Genomic DNA, 6,329 nt, shown 5'->3' with positions numbered 1-6,329 from the left:
CAACGCAGCTGTACGCTCTGAAGAAAGCTTCCGGGCACTCACGTCGCACAACAGTCCGAGACTATAAGCGGAGAACTGCCGCGTAACTACGTGCACTGGAAAACACTTGCCTGGTACACCAGACTCACCAGCTGTTCCAGCTATAGAGTCTGGCGACCGTTCGGCGGATCAAATTCCCAGGGCGGACCAAGCCACAGCAAACAGACAGCGGAGTGGATCAATCAGCGACGGGCAGACGTGCCGTTGGTAAAGTGACCACAAACTCTAGCGTGAGGGAATAAACACACGAAGAGAGCGGAGAAAGGAAAGGTTTATCCAACATGGCTCGCACGAGACTGTTTGTTTTAGCGACTCGATGTGTTTTTGTTCATTTAAAACTGAATTTACCGCGGATTGGACCATATTCTCGGCTCTCCCGTTCGGCATCTGTGTTGTTGTGGAGATGACAACTTTCAACGAGCAAAAGTGACGTTGCTCATTAACTCGTCACGCAAAAAAAGTAATCTGACTTCTTGCTCGAGAGGCCAATAAGGAGATGGGTCCCAGACTCTTCTCACAGTGTTTGAAAAATACAGGGAGAATAGTCTGGCAGTGCCAGGCACGGAAAACACACCTCCGTAAAACTAGTTCAATTACGTTGTTTTCAATCTACAAGAAATAAAAGAAATTATCCGCCAGTGCCTCAAGTAAACTTTACTCACTTAGATTTTTTTGAAATAAGAAAAATAGCCAGTTAAAAATAAGCTTAACAGACTTTATTTTAAGCAATGAATTAGTATTTTCAAACTTTAAAAAACCTTGTTTGTCAGAAATGTTCTTACCATGGATAGAAGGAAATGTAATTCTTAAAAGATAAGTCTTCATATGAGTTATAATAATTTAATATTAAAACCCCTCTTAATGTTTTCGTTTGAATAAAATTTGTAAAATTATTTGAACTAGTGGGTCGCCATTGTTGTCACATGGGTACGCTGCTGGACTTCCACAGTGTCCCTCTTCAACTACATTGACATGTAATCGGTTCTGCCCTTCCAATTTGAACCCGAGTGGAATGAGAAGGAGAGCGTTTGGTGTCAAAAACTGTTTGCAGATCTTCACGGTAAGAGCTGTCGCTTCCTTTACATATGATTAGGGTATACAATGAAACACAGCAGTTTGATTATTCTTGCTGATAGCCGGGGCCATGCATCACATCACACGAAAACGTTTGCCTCTACCGAGACGTCTTACCTTATTTTTGTCACGCATAAGCAGATGTCCAGATTGTTGATCTTCCTGCCGGTTGCTTCCCGGCGGATAAGCGACACGGAAAACGAATAAATGTATTAAATTTAGATTGATTGCTGGCTATTCGTATCATTTTCTTCCCAACAGATTATAATGACGCCTTAGTTTGCAAATTGAGATTTAAGAAGCAGAGAAAGGTCAGTGGACACAAGCGTTCAGATTCGTAGCTCGGACCACGCCGTTTATTGGCATAAGCTTCGGCAACTCCTTCATAACAAACATTAGTATCATGTAGTGAAAATACAACAAAAATAATATTCATATTTCTCAAAAAAATATATGTTCACAAAAAGAAAAGTGCTTCAATCTGTATTAATTAATGAATAAATTAATTATTAATCAATAATGTATTTAATAAATTATTAATTAATTTATTAAGCTCTATTCTCACATAGTTAAACAATAAAAATTCACAATCAAAATAGATATGCAAAATACATATAAAACTTACTCAGACGTTGGTCAAACTACTTACGCATTTTATCAACTCCTTTAGCTCAACAAATACAATGGATGGCTATATTTAGTCACAATATACAAACTAAGATGCTGGGAGCCATTATCAGTGGGCTGTACTACGAACGGAGTTCAACCTCCCCAGAAGTAACCCAGGGTACCAGCAGGAAACCGGAGTTGACAAAACCTGGTTACCTAGTTTGGGGTCAACCGGTGCTACGACGCTGATTATGAGGTTGATTTGTTGAACCTGTGTTAACCCAGAGTTACTGCAAGTTCACATAAAAGGGGGCGGATACCAGAGTCAAACTCATGTTTTGACAAAGGCACGGGCACCTTATTTCACAGTCGAGGAATGCGCAATAACTATGCGGAGTTATGAAGAATTTAAATCCACCTTCACCGCGAAATCCAACACCGCTTCAGGGAGTAGAGCACGACTGGTCTGTTGGCAGCGAATTACAGATCGTGTGAATTTGTAAATATGCCAGTTTACTTATGTCCATGAAAAGAATAAAACCTGCTGTCAGGACAATAAAATAAGATTTGGTATGTTAACTGCAAGAAATAATTTATCGTAATTCAATCACCACATGAAGCAGGATGATTGTATGTTTAGTCCTCTTGATTGTATGAGTTTGTATGTCCTTTGAACATCTTCAGAGTAGAGGTTAGATCGGGTCTAAAAAATCCAGCCCGACCCGGCCCGATCAATTAACTTCATTTGCTGGCCCGAGCCCAAAGAAATTTTATGTTATATTTGTGAGGACTCAGAAGAAGGAAATGCGGGGATGCGATGCGTGGTTACGTTTTGTATGATCACATTTGTGACGATGCCTGTGCATAATGATAACAAATTATAGCCTGTCTTATGTAACGAATTCTCAAAGTTAAACAAGACTGTAATATTCATATTCAATAAACCTGTATAACCTTTATATTTGTGTGTCTGTTCTATCAGTGGATTTGACATTTATTTTAATCTCTTCGAGGTGGAAGAAAAAAACCCGCAAGTTTTCTCAATGTTTACATATTTTTATGATCATTATAAATGCATTTACACAACTAAATCACGCTGGAAAAGTTTGTTTAAATATTTTTCTCGTATGAGAGCAAAGCGCCACAGTCATTTACATTCAGCGAAGCCAACACAGGTTTCTGTATAGCATCTTCAACAATCAATTTGAAGCCTTTCCATACCCCACTCCTACCACTTTACGAATCACACAGCATACAGTGTTCTTACTCAGATATTCATGATCACCGATGGAATACATATACTGTCCGCTGGTGAAATAGCGCAAGGACAGCCACACATTCTGCTCGATTGTGAGGGCCTGACTTCGGCAGGTTACGTTAGAGACGTCCGCCTCTATCAGCTGTCACAGGTAACGAATTCCCTCAGCTGATAATCTATATCTTTCATGGATAACATCGTCCTGGTACACCAGCGGATTCTGGCGGTCTCTAAATACTCGTGCCCTCCGAAGAGAGCTGCTCACAATCCGTGCGCCAATGTTGTACGGGTCGTCCAGGGACGCTGTCATTGTCAAGAGGACGTCCGCGGAGGAGTGCTGTTTAAATAGAGCGTGGTTAATCGGAAACTTGGGGTTAAGCAAGATCTAACTCTGAGACGACCAGGTTTGACGTGTGCCATATGTTGCCATGGCAACAAACATCCCCCATTCGTAGTCCCGGTTAGCCCGGAAGTTAGGCTGCACATGATGAAGTTAGTCTCGAAGTTACCCTGATAAACCAGAAAACCACTTCGTAGTACAGGCCACTGGCGTATTAATCTGCTAACTAGTATTTTACACTCAAAACAAGATGGAGAAAATGATTTGACTAGATTTAAATATTTAAAAATATTCTGATTAAGACGTTGTAAATTTGCAGTGTGGTCAACTGGTTTGGGGTGACGCTAGCTACGCTGGTTCATCGAGAAGCAACCTGGTTAGCGCAGAAGAATACAGTTCATTTTGTCTTTTAACATGTTATTATCATTCTCTGAAATGAACAGGGGATGATGACACAATTCAGAAACAAAAAGAAGGCAATCATCACTTAAACTATATATAGTATGCTACATTTAGTCATTAATGAACCATTAAAAGCAGGACCCAAGCTCGGGTCGTGGGGGCAGCAGCTTTAGAAGGGAAGCCCAGACTTCGTGTGTACCGTCTTCAGATGAGGTTTTCTCCTGGGGTGACAGTCATGCACACCAATTTGATGTAGAGTGCGGCGTATGGTCTGAGCACTAACAGGCTGACCCGCCATCTCTTCAATCTCTGCAGCAATGCTGACAGCAATCCTGTAACGAGTCACATGACATCTTGGAGGGAAAGTGACAAGCAGTACACAATTTGGAAATTTAGGGATGTAGGAATTTACTAAGGGGTGTACTCACTTTTATTGCCAGGGGTTTAGATATTAATAGCTATATTTTGAGTTATTTTGAGGGGGCAAAAAATTAACTCTATTATATAAGCTGCACACAGACTACTTTTCATTGTGCCAAAGTGTCATTTTGTCAGAGTTGTCCCGTGAAAAGATATACCGTATTGGCCCGAATATAAGACGGCCCTGATTATAAGACGACCCCCTCTTTTTAAAGACTCAAGTTTGAAAAAAGACTTTCTGAACACCAAATTAATTTTTATACAGAAAATAATTACAGTACATCCGAAACAAATGATTATAAAAATTAATTTGAGAGAAAAAGCATGATATTTTGCCTCATTCAAATCTTAATATCTGAACATTTAAATATGTAAACTAAAGTGCAATCACATTCAAAAATGAATGGCTTCTGGTTTTTGAAATGTAAATAAACCATTCTGATTCTGATAAATCAACAAAATTGCAATAACTGCATTAACCATCAAAGTGAAGTCTAACTGTAACTGTAGTCTTGAAACAAATCTGAATAAGGAAAAACATTGCAATAAAATAATGCAAACTTGAGAGTAGCTGAGATGTCATGACAGAACATCGCTTCAATGATATCTGGCGCCATCTTGCATCGTGAATGGGTATAATGTCTAGACCGCTGAGATCTGTCATGACAGAACATCGCTTCAATGATATCTGACGCCATCTAGCGTCGTGAATGGGTATAATGTTTGTGGTATAATGTTTTCAATCTTATTTCAATGCAAAAAACACTATCTAATGTTCGGGCCAATACGGTACTTAAATATCTGCAGAAATGCGAGGGGTGTTTTGTGATACACTGTATGTATATGTATATGTATATGTATATATATATATATATATATATATATATATATATATATATATATATATATATATATATATACACCCTGCTGAGATAATAAGCTGGCCAAAGGAGTAGGTTCAAACCACACATGTGAAAACACAGAAACTCACCATGTACGGAGGGTTCCACCTCAAATTCAGTATCCAGAGCTATAGGCTAAGCGCAAGGGGGGAGGCCAAAGGTTAGTGAGTATCAGGACTAGTATCCGAGACGAAATATCCAAGCTTCACGAAGATGGTCCCAAGAGATAAAGCACTTCGTGAATGGTCTCAAGCACTGGAAATTGGAAAAAGATGAGTTGGAGAAAATCATGGGTGGAAAAACCCCTGCATGGGATGTACCATCGACATATAACTGAAGTGACAGATCTAAACAAGTCCTACCAATGGTTAGAGAGGGCTGGACTGAAAGATAGCACAGAAGCGCTTATCATGGCAGGACAGGAGCAGGTCTTGAGCACCAGAGCAATAGTGGCCCAGATATAGCACACCCGGTAGGATCCCAGGTGTTGGCTGTGCATAGATACCCCTGAAACAGTCCAGCACATAACAGCAGGGTGTAAGATACTGACAGGAAAAGAATACATAGAACGCCATAACCAAGTAACCGGTATAGTGTACAGAAACCTCAGTGCAGAGTATGGACTGGAGACCCCTAAATCGCAATGAGGAACACCTCCCTAGGTGGTGGAAAATGAGAGGGCTAAGATCCTGTGCGACTTGCAGATACAGACTGATAAGATGTTTGTGGCCAACCAACCGGGCGTCCTGATCGTGGATAAGCAGCAGAGGACAGACGTTGTGATCAATGTAGCCATCTCAGACAATGGGAATATCAGGAAAAAGGAACACAAGAAACGAGAGAAATACCAACGGCTCAATGAAGAGCTGGAGAGCGCCTGGAAAGTGACAGCAACAGGGTGGTGCACTGGGGGGCCTGTCCCCCACACTGGAGAAGTGGCTCCAGCAAATCTCTGCCCAGAAGAGCGCAATCCTAGAACAGCAAAGATACTGCGTGGTACCCTCAAGCTCCCAGGCCTCTGGTAGAGGACCCGAGCTTGAGATGACCAGCCACCCACCCGACCAGGGGAGATATGATATTTTTATTTGCAGCCTACACAGACATTTTTTCAGATAATCATACAATAATCAGAATTGAGGCAAAAAGTTTTCATTTTTTGTTGAGTTTTGTTGTGCTTGTGGACAAAAGCAGTCATGTTTACTGAAAGGAAGGCTCCATTTTTATTTATTTTTGCTACACCCTGACTAAGACGTTTTTTCAGTTATATTTATTTATTTTATCAAAT

Source organism: Corythoichthys intestinalis, chromosome 22 (assembly GCF_030265065.1).
Source record: "Corythoichthys intestinalis isolate RoL2023-P3 chromosome 22, ASM3026506v1, whole genome shotgun sequence".
Taxonomy (NCBI): Eukaryota; Metazoa; Chordata; class Actinopteri; order Syngnathiformes; family Syngnathidae; genus Corythoichthys; species Corythoichthys intestinalis.
This window is presented reverse-complemented; position numbering follows the sequence as displayed.